Below are 16,244 nucleotides of genomic sequence, written 5' to 3'. Positions count from 1 at the left end.
ATTTTTTATAAATATACAAAGAAATAATAGATATATAAATATATAAATACAAATATTACACCCAGACTCAGACGGGAATCGAACCCGCAACCCGCGGAACAGAAAGCAGGGCCACTACAAACTGTGCCAATGGGCTAGTCAGTTATTGTTTTTAGAAACTATTTCCATTTATTTTATCTTCCTTAGATGTTTATATGATGCTTTATTAGATGTTTGAGTATTTTCTTTTGTATTAAATAACATCACAACTAACAGTTTCTGTAGGTTTTGATACATCACAAATATATAAAATAATATTTAATTATGTTACATGACCACATGTTACAAACCGAATGTCAAATCAAACTAATCGAGGACTAGCTAATTTTGCTGTGAATGACGTTTCAGCAACTCCAATTGATTTGACATCCGTTTTAAATCTAACAGCCGATTAGTAGACCTATACTTTGACAAACGTTTCAGAAACCGGGCGTCAGTGTCCTACACTGACCAATAAATGCTGATTCGGTCGTTTCTTACAAATGTTTAAAACAAAATAATGAAAAATAACAAAGCTTAATATTTATTTGATGTAATATTTGAATCAATTTTCTATACTTCTTGACATATCCACGTTTTCATTAAAATAGGGCTGGTATAACGTCAGCAAGCTTTATTGAATCTCAAACGAGGTTTACCACTAAAGCTGAGTTAGAAACGTTATTTAATGCACGGGGCATGCCTTGATCCTATTAAAACTATACCAATCTACGTCTAAGTAATAGCGTGATAACTAGTAATAGTGTACACGTTTCTGGCAGATGTTTGATATAGTAGTCTCTAATATATTGTATTTTACCTTAGTTTAAATGTCTAGATTTATGATCGAAAATTACAAAACCACCGCAATTTTACACTCATTATTTTCCAACGTTCGAAATTTGACGTAAATGTAAAAATAAATAAATATCTACACAATACACACACGATCGTATCTTATACTATTAAACAAGCAATTCTTGTATATATATATATATAGAATCTGAATCTCGGAAACGGCTCCAACGATTTTCATAAAATTTAGTATTTAGGGGGTTTCGGGGGAGATAAATCTATCTAGCTAGGATTCATTTTCAGGAAATGTCGTTTTATCCCTGTTTTTAGGAATTGAAAAAAATATCGTTAGAATACGAAGGTAAATTTCGCATAAGTCGATGTAGTTGAAATAGCTCGGTGGGAAATCGGCCGCTCGGGATCAACCGAGAAGATCATGGTTCAAATCCACATGTCCCTGATCAATTATTTTTTCTTTTTCTTTTTCTAATTGCACTCGCTATTTTTTATTTAAATAGACTGTTCTTATTTTTTATTATTATGTCGGTAAAATCGAAAAATATTATTCATATTTTATCAATATGTAATTCGTATTTATACTTTATGATTTCCAAAAAACACGATTTACTAAAAATACCGAGCTTAGCTCGGTCAACCGGGTACTGTTCCTAAAGTAAGCAACTTAATGCTTGTGTGTCCTTTGTAAATACATTAAATATTAGTGTTCAGGCGTTTTACTCGACTTGCTTCACTAACAGCCACGCGTTAAGTCTTTTTTGTAACTTTTATACGTAGATTAAACGTGTAAGCTGTAAAAAGACATCTTTTTTAATATGATTTCAAAAAAAAAAATGCTTCATTTTATTGAATCAATACCATTTATAGTAAGATACCTACTTCGAATAACCACGAAAATGATAACAACGAAACATTTATACATTTTGTTTTTCTATACAAATAAATAAAATTGGAGTGTCTGTTTGTAATATTAATAAAATAACTGCTTTTTACTAAATTCCTATAATATTTTTTTTTTTTTTGTTTTTTTATAAATAAATAAATAAATATTTACACACTACACACACGGTCGTCCGGTCCTAAAGTAAGCAACTTAATGCTTGTGTTATAGGTAACAGCCGACTGGTATATAGCTACATTTATTTTCGATAAACATACTTATAAATAATACATATATAAATATATAAATAAATATTTATATTACACCCAAACTCGGGGTGGGAAACGAACCCACAACCCTCGGAACAGAAAGCAGGGTCACTACAAACTGCGCCAATGGGCTAGTTAAAAGTAGCTTAATTTGAAATAGCGTGATGTTATAAATACAACCTTAAACCGATATCAATATATAAGCTGACTAAATATAAACAATTTTTCAAATTTTTCGAGTCAAATCTGTGAAGAAATCCGTAAATGTATTTTAGACTTTATGACATTAGGTATTTGTGTCGTAAAAGCAACAGTTTGTACTATATTTTGCTGCTTTAATATCATGAATCTTCTGAATCATAAGACACAATAATTAACACTAAAAATGTTTTTAGTACGTACATAAGCACAATTTGCTTATATTTAAATTGACCTGAAATATTTAAATGTCAAAATAGTATATTTTCTAAACTATACAGTTCCATACCTAATCCTTATCACTGCTCTGAGCTAACAACAAAAGGCTCTTGAAATTTATGCCCTGTACATGCCAGCTTTACGCGACAATTAACTGTGTAAGTTGTTGCAATTCATTTAGAAGTAAAATGCAGTTTTTCACGTTATACTGCTTCTTTAGACGAATGGCCATGTGTTAAATTTTCTTATTTTTTAGTACGTTTGTTGAGATTTCATTTTTTTCTTTCTAGTAAAATATGTTAGCACTGTGTATGATTTTTAAAATAGGACACTAACTATATGCAATGATTTATAAAATATTTATTATTAAATTTTTGACACATTTTTTTGTGTTTATTATACATATGATTTAAATGTAACTTCTCTCTAAATTACTATCCATAATAGTACTAAAGATAAGACAAAGCTATTAGTATATTGGTCAATTTTAACAATGTTAGTACAGAACTACTACGTTAGTATATGAATAACGTATTGAAATATACGATTAATATTTTTAGCGTAACGTTTTCAATGATGTACGGTTAGTGTAAATATTGATAGCTATACGCAATATTTTTTTTTTATCTTTAGGGTTTTTTTTGTGACTTGAGCCCCCTACGTTCCAGATATACCTCTGTTTCTAAATAGTTAGGGCTATGTCTGTAATTTTTAGCCGTCATATCGAACATTTTAAAATATTTACTATGAATTATAACTACAGGCACATTTTGATTTTCATCTCCTCTCTCGAATGTATTGAATATTTTTTATTCCGTATTGAATTTCTTATGGTATGAAGCCAATAGTTTATATTTCAATTCATCTAGTCATTTTGTCGTAATTTGCAGGCACGATAAAAATAAATAGGTAGACAAATAAATTTTTTTAATGGCGTTAAAGTTCAATTGGGCCAGTTAGGATTTTAATTTTTAATTTGATTTTTTTTTATTTGAAAACTTCTTAGATCTTATCCTTCATTAATTTTTCATACTCTGAGTAATTTAGCCTGGATGCGTTTACAAACGAACAGACATGCAGACATAACTTAAAATAATATAAATTTATATTATTTGTTTTTTTTTTAATCGCACAAAAACTAACCCGTAAAATTTGCAATATTATGTATATAAACATAGTCTGACCATAAATCCTGTTACAATTAAAAATAAACAAAATATTACGTTTGAATTAGGAATCTATCATTTTTATATGATTGTTCATTGTAATTTCTCATTTTCGCGTCATTACATTGTAAAATAATTTGTGATATTAAAATGGAGTGGGGTGATAAACAGAACCGAATTGCTGTGATTACATTACACAAAGTAGGTACGGAGCCAAATACAATTTTTTAAAACTCTCCATACTATGTATATCTTAATATATATAAATCTCGTGTCACAATGTTTGTCCTCAATGGACTCCTAAACTACTTAACCGATTTTAGTCAAATTTGCACACCGTGTGCAGTTTGATCCAACTTAAAAGATAGGCTATATTTTATTTTGATATATTATGTTATTATTATATTTCAGAAAAAAATAAGGTGATACGAAGTTCGCCAGGTCAGCTAGTAATACATATAGATATCCTATTATGACTGTCATTTTGCTTTATAATCTTATATAGATACTCGTGTCACAATGTTAGTTACAATACACCTCCGTAACGGCTAGACCGATTTTTATGAAATTTTTTGTGCATATCGGGTAGGTCTGCGAATCGGTCAACATCTATTTTTCATACCCCTAAATTAAAAGGCGGGATTAAGGGGGTTAATAACATATATGGCAAAATAACGTTTGCGGGGTCAGCTAGTTAATTTCTAAATATACGAGCCCTAATTTCACGGTATTCACATTTCACTAATTTTTATATGCTTATTTTGATCACTCCAGAGCATTTTATAGATTAATAATTTAAAAAAATGTGAGTTTCAATTGTTCAATTAGCTTCCAGTGAATTATTTTTAACTGTTCTTCTTACTGTAATCTCTCGATTGCCTACGTATTTAGTATCGAGTATTAATATTAATAAGATAATTCCTACGTATATTCTCATAAAAAAAATAAGTAAGATGCCTAGCATGTATTACTTTTAACAATATGTAAAATAATATTGTATGCACATAACACACTAAGTATTTCAACTGTTATATTGAAAATCATCTGACAGATTTTAAAGAAAAAATATTATCCAATTATTGTATCAACCTTGTCCATTGTCCATTGCAACATTGTCCATTTGTCCATTGCAACATTGTCCATTGCAAAAATCTTTATCTAAACAACAATATTGAAAATAAAATCATAATTTTGTCTTTGCTAGATTCTGGTTTAATATCGTGGCTTTGGGTTAGCGGGAAGTTTTTGTAATATTGGGCGAGTGGGGTAATGGCAGCCCGCCAACAATAGCAACTAGCGGGCTGCACAAATTATGCCTCCATCGTCTACACGCCGTATTATGCATTATAGAAACTCGCGTTACAGTTCACAAAATTTATTTTTCTGATACGAAGCGAGTGAAATATAAAAGTCCGTAGTTTCTATTGGAATTTATGTTATGACGAAATTCGGTAGACGGCGACATATAATACAAATATATTTTTGAAAATAATTGCGTAGTGAAATAACAGAAACTGAAAGTATTATTATAAGCTTTTCGCAGTAGTTAAACACAAGATAGGCTAACATGTTTACTTATTCTATTGCTTATACTTTACTGATATTATATATAGGCACTTTATAGGTGGTTAAATTGATTTGTATTGGTTGGTAATAATCAACGTCACAAAGTTTCTAAGATTCTAAATGAGTCACGCTACTCAAATTCATTAGAATTCCTCAAGCACCATTACTCCTAAACTTCCTTACTTTAGAAAACTTGTACAGCTTATTTGAGCTCTGTCACTTCTCGCTCAAAAACTTCTCAATTAACAGATTTACTTCTCTGCCTCTAGGTAAAAATAAAAAATACTTTGAAATTATATTTCGTTCAATCGTATAAATAATATAACAATAAATAAAATAAACAGTTCACTCTATATGAAATACTCAGATTACAAATTGGCTAAGTATTAGGAATTCGCTTTAGTTAGACACAGCTGGTTAGGTTATTACTTGTTCACTCAATTTAGCAATACTTTGCACTATTTGCGTAGATTTCGTGCATATCAGCAATAAATATACGTATAATATATATTCTAAGAAACGATTGAGACATGATTGATAGAAGTAAATGTTAAATTATACAACAGAGATAAACTAGTCTTAGTCTGTTATCCTAGTGAGAATTGTAGATTGATTGATTGATTACTTATTAATACGAATACAATAATCACTTTCATAAACATGTTATAAGTACAGTATAAATTGTCATAAACTGTGCTATTCATAGGAATACTAATGGGACTACTACATTAGGAATATTAATGGCAATATCACAATCAAATAAGACGTATTTTGTGTTAGTTTAATATTTTAATTTCAGTTCTTTTTTTATCTGCTTTTAATTAAACATGAAAAAAAAGATATATAGCACTATACTAGTGCCGTCTTATTTAATGTTACATAAACTATTATAGTCACTGAGACGACATACGTCACATTTCAACCAAAACCTGGGGTCCTTTAAGAAGCACCTCGTTACTCTTTTTAAGTAATATTTCTTTACGTGATATTTTAGTCTGAAGCAGTCTGTTAAATTTGAAAATGAAGACATCATGGTTTAATTATTTTGTATATATTCATTGTGACTCGGCAACAAATATTGACCAACTAATAAATTGACAATTATGAAATAATGAAAAAGAAAAATTAAAAAATTTGTAATGTTTTAATTTGTAATGTTTTAATTATCTTACACCGTATATATAGAAACCATTCAACAAACAAATTATGAAAACAAATATTCTGAATACATGTTCTAATATTATAAAAAAGAAACACTTGATTTTTTGTTCGTTTATAATAGATAAAGTCAAAACTACAAGACGGAATTTAGAAAATCATTTTAACACTACAATGCTACGTTATCATTTATTATGAATGGTACGTTATTATATTAACATTAGTGGATTTAACGGGAGAAAACTGAAAAATAAAATTCGCGTAAAACACGCGGGCGAAGCCGCAGCAAAAAGCTAGTTTATTATGTATGTACAAGTATAATATATTTATTAAATACTTGGGTTTTACTTTGTCGTTACTCAAACAGAATCCCTTACTATTTCAATTCTTACATTTAACAACTCATATACGCTGTCAGTTGTCAGAGTTTACCGAGTGTGTATAATTATTTTAAATATTCATGATCATCATACTTTGTTTACATTGCAAAGTAGGTTGGTTCAGTTATGAAACAAATGCCGATCGGTATGACGCAAGCCCTCATCTGACCTTCACCTTCCCTCAGGCGAGGAAATTCGAGCATAGCGCTCTAAACCAGCCCTTCGCGGCCGTTCTTACTCCACCTTACGTCGCTGACGTCAGAGAATGCATTGTTTTATTAATTTTTGACAAGCAACTAAATTATTTTGTGCTTTAATTTCAAATTTATCTTCAGGTACACAAACTATTCTATTTTAACCCATATTCAATCATTTTAATACATATAATATCTATACAAATAATATTTGAAGCGTAGACTATGTTTTCAAACCTGTTCCAAAAGATAAGCTCGAAGTTTGGAATACTTTGAAAAATACACAGTCAGATCTAACTTATTAAATTCGGTTAGGAAAAATCCGGACGTTTTTCTCTCAATTTGTTGTTTTGTTCTTGAAAAGGTTAATAATAAATTGCGCAAAGCTCTGTAAATGAAATTGCTCGGTATATTTTCTCGTAACATCCATGGCAATTAAGAAATTTTATGTTATTGTTTCATGTGAAAATACTCTAAAAATCACCAAAAATCACCTACTTTTTTAAATCATAGTTGATTAATAGGTATAACTTTATAGTGTTTAACGTTCGTGCCGTTTTGTAGAGCTAGTACTACGACGTAGCACATGTTAATTTAGTAGAGTAATAGTTTCTTAAGGGATTTAGATTGGACTTAACACGGAAACTTTGTCAGTTTTACAGCTACTTCTGTGTTCTGTGCTTGGACTAGTGAAATCGTAACGACTATACACAAAATTTAATTAAAATATCGTATGCAAATACATTTACTCTTATGGATAAAAATAAAACGAATACGCGAATTTCATTCTCCAATGATTAAGTTTAAAATGCCGTTTACCTAACTCAAAGAAAGTGAAATAACGCTCATTTCAATAGAGGTCAGATGGCAGCAGCTCAGCATTAAAAGTAGGAAACTCTCGGAATAAAAAAACATGTGAAAAGCTGACCCTGACCGAGAATATGACGTAAAAACAGAAATATGATGACTTATTACGCAACATTTCAAGTCATACATATAAGAGCTTTACACTCTTTGACTAATTGGTTAGAGAAAGGGAAACTACCTACCTAGTTCGCTGAGAGCGTTTTTATTTAATAGCGTCATTAGCGAACTCTCAAATACTAATGGCTTTCAAAGAAATCGTTCTTTTAAAATAAATTGAACGTAAAATATGATAATTCGTTTGTGTATAATGAGGTCTGTCTTTCGTTCCTCGTGTTCATTCAATTATATTACTGTTGGATAAGAGGTTAACCGTGTAGCATTTTTTTTTTTCGTCAAAACAGAAAATGTTATATTTTAATATTATATTCATCACTTTTACTTATTACCCATTGTAGCAAATATAAATCACGAACAGTATAAAAATAATATAATAAATAAAAAAATATAAAACCTTTATGTGTGTAGATATTGAATCACAAGCAATGTTTGGAGGGAACGAAGTCACACACAGTCAGTCACGAGTCACTATCTTTAATTGTGAACTCTTAATGTTTACTAATTTATCGCCTATACTTGCCCTTATAAAAAAATATTGCAGTGTTAAATAATAAATAATAATAATAAGCCATCAATGAATAAGAATTAAATTACTATCCGGTGTTAATTTACTTATTCTTAAAATCTATACAATACTTAAACTTATACACATGTCATGTAATATTTTTTGATGACCGCTCTGGTGTAATTGTGTTTGTACCGTATCAACGGCGCGACCGACGGTCGCGGGTTCAATTCCCGCCTGGAGTGGATATTTGTGTTTATACAAATATTTATTTCCGGTCTGGTTATTAGTTCTTGTGAGTCTCCTCACCATGCCTCGGAGAGCACGTTCAGCTTTCGGTTCCGATTGTTATCGTGTACACCTGATAGCGATCATTACTCATACTAGGGAATTTATCCTCCAGCTCGCATTAGAGCAACGTGGTGGATTAAGCTCTGATCCTTCTCCTACATGGGGAAAGAGGCCTATGCCCAGCAGTGAGATATAACAAGCTGAAGCGTTATGTAATATTTTATTTTATCTACCAACTAGCGACCCACCCTAGCTTCGCACGGGTGCAATGCTTTTACTAAATATACTACAGAATGTCTTTATTTATAGGGTGAAGCTAGCTTATAGCATGGTTATTAACATAATAACAACAACATTCAAATAGTGTCGTTAGATTACACGTTGTTACAGAGTGCATTGAAGAAAAGGTTCATCGCTCGTTCCCCGTAGGTGATAGCGTGATAATATGTAGCCTATAATATGTTAACCCGACTCCTTAATAATATTCGTGCCAAATTTGAAGTAAATCCATGCAGTACTTTTTGAGTTTGCCCGGACATACATACAGACAAACAGACAAAAATTCTAAAAACTATATTTTTGGCTTCGGTATCGATTGTAGATCACACCCCAAGTATTCTTTAAAAAAAAATATTCAATGTACAGTTTTGACTTTCCTATCATTTTAATATATGTATAGATATATATATTTATTCAATGTAAACTAAATAAAATGAGTCGTTTCTGTTTTTCCTGTATGTATGTGTGAGGATCGTGTAGGCACCGTACTGTATATAATTACACAAAATTACATAACCACTCCGAAAACCATAAAGGCTGAGAGCTAAAGTCAGGCTCTGTTCCTTACTACGCAGAACTACGCGCACTTGTAACCGTTCATTTGCATATTATAACGGAATTTATGAAGTGATATCACTTTAAACGTATTAAATTGTTCCGTCTGTGTATAATGTATGCAGTTTCCGAATATATAATTAAACGGAATGGTTATGTTAAACTAAACTGAAACGCTGATTTGATGAGACTTGTAGTTAGTTATCAAGATATTATTTATTGAAAATTTAACGTTGAACCAAACATATAGATTCAACTCTAACTTTTTTAGATTTTCGTAATACAGTTTTATTAACTAATAGTTGGTTATTGCTGTGTGTTTACGGCAGTAAAGAATATAGCCACTCCCTCTCTTCCCATGGGTCTCATAAGAGGCGAGAAATTGATAACACAGTTCCACTACCATCTTGGAATTGGAAAATTTAGTTGCTTACATCATAAACTAAGAATATTTTTTATTGTACTTAACAGACTATAGTTTATGTTAATTGACAAACTTTAAATTTTGTTATTAAACTGTGAATGGCTGCTGCTTCGCCAGACCCTTAGTTTGCTTGATTTGAGCCAGAAATAATATCTAGTTTCAAACAATGGAATTTTAATATTAAATTCATAATATTATATAGGTTAGTTATAAGGTTAGTTATATGTTATACAGATTAGTTATAATAAGTTATAAGTATTAAAAATCCTCCATTATCTACAATTTGAATAAACTTTCATATAAGTAAAAACGATTAAAATGTTATATTGTATTTGATGAAGACAATTATCTATTAGTTTAATTAACTTTTATACAATCTAATATCGTATTTCTTATCGTAAAGTTCACTAAAAATTATTTAAGTAAAACAAGCACGAAGGTGTCTTTTAATTTCTAAGCACCCTTTCTGTCAATTATGTCGTCTCTGTACATGTAGTTAGGCATCCCGACATCAGTACATATAAAGTCGAACTGTGCAACCGCAAGCACCGCGGACAATGTAGGGTCAGCCCGATATTTCATACCTCATCTCACCTTTTATGCGTCAAAACGTTCGAAGTAACTCTCTATTTAAGTTTTTCATACTACGCTATTCTCATTTTTCTGATAACAAAAAAAAACTCTATGTTCAACAAAAGATACTTATTTTTTCGGTATGATTGGGATGATTAGTTCGATTTAAATGCATATTATTTAACTGGGGTAATAATCGTTCAATTTGCCTATTTCTTAATAAGTTACCGTGTGGACGCTTACAGCCAGAAGCATCACGAGCACGTTGTATAGTTGTGACACATAGTGCATTATTTAACAATAGGACTGATCCAGGTGGGAACACAATATACTGAATCAAATATTGACGGTTTATACAAAAATATGTATATGTACAAACCGTTAATATTTGATTTTTTATGTAAAACATTAAATTTAATTCTCCAAAATAAACAAAACAACCGATCAATTAGTTCTATTCCTCATACCCTGCCCTACAAACCTTATCTCGAAATCTCAACATGAGAAAAGGCCTTAAAGAAACGACTTTCTGAACAATTGGACACGTGTATCGAATTTAGAAAATGAACACAATTTAATGGTTTCTTACGACTTACGAATAAATGTTAAGGCACTTTAACCTTTCTTTAAATTGCTCCGAATTTGAAAAATATTTTTTTTCTGAGCTCTAATTAAATGCAGATAAAATTATATATAACGTTCGTTTCTAATTTCTTTTTCTTTTACATAAAATTATATTAATTTAACTTCAAAAAAAATCTCAATACATTTCATAATAACTTGAATTTATTTGATTAAATTTATTTTATTTTCTTCATTACCGAGCTATTAATAAGTATAAGGCGTGTGTTTATGGCCCCGAGACATTAATTCGTAATAGCTATTTGATTGAAGGCCTACAATTAAGACTCCGATTATTTTTAAAATCACTTAAATATACAATTAACATTATTTTAAATTACTTCAGAGAGATTTAAGTTTCCTTAAAATGAGAATAAAACTTTAATGGTACTAAATGATCCTATTAGATAATGTTATCAAATAATCTTTTTAAATGTTCTATTTTTCATTTTAAATACTCTTCTTATTTTCTAATTTAAAAGTTAGTAAAAATACTTGACGGTTAATAATAGAAATATATTTAAAATTACAATCATTACATTTAAAATGACATCAAAATATATTCTACTGTAGTCGCTGTGTCTAGTCGGTTCTTTGTCGATAATACGTGCGCTTGTTAAGTGCGCCACACCTGGGACCGTTTTATCACTTGTCTAAAACCTTGAATTTTAAAGTTTTACAGACAATATAGTAAGTAAAAGTAATATGTACCTTATTAAATTGAATATTTTAAAAATATATTACTACGTTAATGATGGTAAAATACGCGCCCCCCTTAAAATCACTTCAAATCTATGAATATGGCATAAATTGAACATAGTATCATATTTTAATTTCTGATCGTCAATATGCTGAAGATACGAATAACAATCGCCGCCTACGAGTAAAAAATTCTCGTTTTATATAATTTTATATTAGGATTCTTTCTCGGTAAGCTAGAAATAAATCACTTCTATGAATAAATCTTTGAATAGAGTACCTACCTACCTAGCAGAGTAGAATATCTTTTCTACTACATTTGCCATTTGACCTATAACTATTGAATTATTAGGTACGTGTGATAAAATGTAAAAAAAAATCTTAAAATGAATTCGTAATAAATGTCAATTTGTAGGAAAAAGGTGCGTACATAAGCTCCGACACGTGACTGGAGTTAACTCTTCAAGAACGATTAGAGTGATATCTAAAAATATATTTATCTCTATTTCACAAAAGACGTTGCGACGCCGCGTTGGCGCAAGGGAGGAGGAATATATCCGCCAACCCGCATTGGAGCAGCGTGGTGGATTAAGCTCCGATCCTTCTCCTACATGGGGAAAGAGGCCTATGCCCAGTAGTGGGATATTACAGGCTGAAGCGTTGCGCAACAAAACTTAAAACTCAGGACAAAGCTCAGCATTTTTGTTAAGTAAACTCCACAAAGAAATGCAAACACGTCGATTAAAACTGTAACCTTTTAAATTTAAAATAAACCAAAAAACGTACACATCAGGCGTTACTTCGTTCGTATAATAGGAGAGGCGTTGACTCAGCATTTTGTATTCAGGGCTTCCCTTTACCATTCTTTGTGCTCCGTACGTTTCATTTGAAAGCCAAATAGGTCAGTGGATTCGCTTACTTACTTCTACTAGTTTGCTCTATGGGTATACATAAATTCACAATATGCGGGCTTTGATTGCTCAGATGAATATAAAGAATTCCAATATCACTGTTTTTAGATTGCCTGAACACTAACAGTTATCTCGCAACAACGTTCAGAATTTATTTAACGGTCAAACACTATGTGCTTCCAGCCGTCAGGTATGAATGTAATTTATGAATAGACTAATTCTGCAGTGACAGTGCAATTACTGACCTGAGTTAAATCTCCCTGTAAACTTGCCACTGTTGGATAAAGACCTATTTTCAATGTAGGACCAGGCTTGGAGCTTAATTTACCACGAGGATTAGCCAATAGTTTCTCTAAGGGTGCATTAGGCGTCTGTACCAACAATCTGGACTGACAGATTTACATGCTTTCCGAGACACGGTAGGGACCCACAAGAATATACGGCCAGACCAGAAACAAATATAACGTGTTTAGTCTATTCACCAAAAAACTATTATCGTACAATTACTATTACTATTTAATTACCCCACAAAAATTATTTCAAAATTCTCAACGTGGTAAATATGTATGTCCATGTCAAAATGTATCTTTCAATACTAAACACTACTTTTTTTATACAACTATGTCGATAAACAAGCGTATGGCTCACCTGATGGTCAGCGATTACCGTAGCTTATAGACGCTTACACTATCAGAAGCATCGCAAGTTCGTTTTGACCCTACCCCCAAGAGCTTTGGTCACCTTACTCGCCACAGGAACACAACTATGATCTTCTGCAGGGTCGAGGTACTTCCCCAGTCGGTCTCCTTTAGATTTTGAGTCTTGTGTCCTACTTCAGTTAACCTACTAACATGGAATTATATATAAGGTCTGTTACAAAATCCGTATTTCTTCTAAAGTTTCAAAACAATTAAAGTTTAAATAAACAACTATATATTTACGGCAGACGCTAAGACCTTACAACAAATGTGCTAAATTATTCACTGAAGAAATAGTTCAAATATTTTTGTCGAAACGCATAAAACGCTAACTGGTTCAAGTTCAAACGGTCTGTAAGTCTTGAAGCAAAACTCATTAAGATAGAGTTCAGATTAAAAGTTTTGATGGTAAGTCGATAAGAAACAACTTTTAAACGACCTAATAAAACGTTAATCACATTATACAGTAATTACAATCGTATGATTAATTTATAGGAAACGACAAAAACAAGGACCCTTCAAGGACTATACACTCCTCCATATTTCATATATTTTGTGATTGTGGCTGATTCGAATTCGTACAATCCGCACCCTATCTAAATTCAACTCACGCTCGCCTATATCAAAAAACATAGGATGGAAAACTGTAAGTCCTGTAGCAATATATACATACATATATCTGTCCACTTGAACACAAGGGTAAAGGCAAAAACATGATGTCTAGGCTAAACAGGAAAAAAAACACTGAGATAAAAAAAATCTCTGCAACGTACCAATTATTTGATATTTACTACCATAAATACTTTGTGTTATATAATAAATGCATTTTATATAATTAATAATTTATGGACAATCGTTACCAGAGAGTTCTTACAGTGCGTAATCGAGCAATTTTAGACTGTATGCAAAATAAATAGAGTTGATAAATAAGAAAAAATGTAATAACGGGAAAAACCTCTCCATTACCTTTTAAAGTAAAGACTGAAGTCCTATAATAATGTGTAATTAATTAAGTCTGAATATAATACCCAAAAACAAAGGCTCAACTCAATGAATTTCCTGGAATTTAATGATTGAGCAACCCCTGGAACGCAACAAAAAGAGATGGTAACTCATAATAACCAACCTTTTCAACGCTCTTTACGCAGACATAAATAGTCTTTTATACCTTAGAGTCAGAACAAATATCTAAGGAAACTAAAAAGACTAACGACAAAATTTAATTTGATTTAATCAATTTTTTTGTAAACTCAGGTACAAATAATTTAAAAACAAACCCAATGGATAAAAAAGAATAGCACATACAGACAGCATACAAAAACGATCTAATTACTCTTACAGACAATTTTAGACAAATTTAACATTATATCAGGGATAAATATAATATACAAAATACGTACATACCCTATACAGAATAGTGAGAAATATGGATATAATATATATATATATATATATATATATATATATATATATATATATATATATATATACCAACTGGTACTGGTTTACTGTATATGTATATATATATATATATACATATACAGATACATATAGAGTAAATTTTAGAAGTAGACATACATATGTCTCACTATCAAAAATAAACATTGCAAAACTGTAAAATAAAAAGTGAAGTGAAACCGTATTTTTTTTTTTGTTTTGTTAAATACTTGATTGTTCTTTTTAAAATATTTGGAAATATTTAAAAAAGAACAAAAATGAAAATATTAAAAGTTAAGTTCTAATATGATAATTATTATATTAATCCTACTTATTCTTTGCAAGCTGTGATTAACTGGCTGGCAGAAGACGCGAATTTACCGTTTACGCCATACCGTACACCATACACCATACACCATAACATTTACCTAAGTGCCAAAATTGTGATTTAATGTCATCTTCTCTTTCACCAAGCAATTATACTACATATATACTACATAAAAATTATTTTTTAGGAAAACGTCGAAAATATTGCAGTTTCGGAAAACATCCAAGACATTTATCTGAGAACCGTCAACCTTATATCCGCCAATCCAAGCAACGTGCTGGATTAACTTGAAAGATTTCTAGACACCATTATAATGTTTATTTTATTAACCTAATAATTGTTTTTATTACAAATCCCACAATATTATGTATTTAAGACCATTTACTAATAAACAATTTAAAATGACTAAATCAGGGAACTGATAGAATCTGGCTGATGACTGAGTATAGAGGAGATTGGTATTGTATTAATATGTTAGAATCTTACTTTAAGTCATAATAAAACATATAACTTCTTGTAATTTTGTTCGTATAAATGAGCCTAACACGATTATCTATAATTTAATTACATCAAAAACGCTGACTCCAGCAGAATTCGCAAAAAAATCCTAATTTCAATTTCAACATATTAGTTACGAAATAGCTAATTTTACACATATCCATGTAATAACGTGAACCCTCAATTATCTAGTTTCAAACCTACGTCACGTTCTGTCTATTAAGAGTAAGTGGCAAGATGTGACGGGTTATCAATATTGAGGTTCTCGCTTGCATTAAGCGTTTATCCTTCATGTTAAATGTCATACATACTCTATGCTTATATACTAATGGTAATGATACTATAATATAATATAGTCTAACATGTAATGGTGCAGTTTATTATTAGATCTGTAGAAATAAATAAAATTGAAGTGTCTGTTTGTAATATTAAAATAACCGCTTTTTACTAGAGGCATAAGAATTTATACACGGTACATATACCAAACTGGCAGCTTAAAAACAGGAAGGCCCTGGGGGATGACGGAGTTACCACTAAGCTCCTTAAAGCCGCAGGGCGACCTGTCCTAAAAGCCATAACA

General features: G+C 30.8%; 1 long non-coding RNA gene across 1 annotated transcript; it reads left to right on the top strand.

Moving 5' to 3' along the window:
• Nucleotides 1-245: 245 nt before the first annotated feature.
• LOC123659145 lies at nt 246-14,768 on the top strand. The gene is made up of 3 exons (XR_006743986.1): nt 246-471; nt 8,093-8,099; nt 14,753-14,768. It is a non-coding gene; the product is annotated as an uncharacterized LOC123659145 (long non-coding RNA).
• The last annotated feature ends 1,476 nt before the right edge of the window (nt 14,769-16,244 follow it).

This window comes from Melitaea cinxia, chromosome 13, assembly GCF_905220565.1.
Source record: "Melitaea cinxia chromosome 13, ilMelCinx1.1, whole genome shotgun sequence".
Lineage (NCBI taxonomy): Eukaryota > Metazoa > Arthropoda > Insecta > Lepidoptera > Nymphalidae > Melitaea > Melitaea cinxia.
The sequence above is the reverse complement of the archived record's forward strand: the minus strand, read 5'-3'. Positions and strand labels throughout refer to the sequence as shown.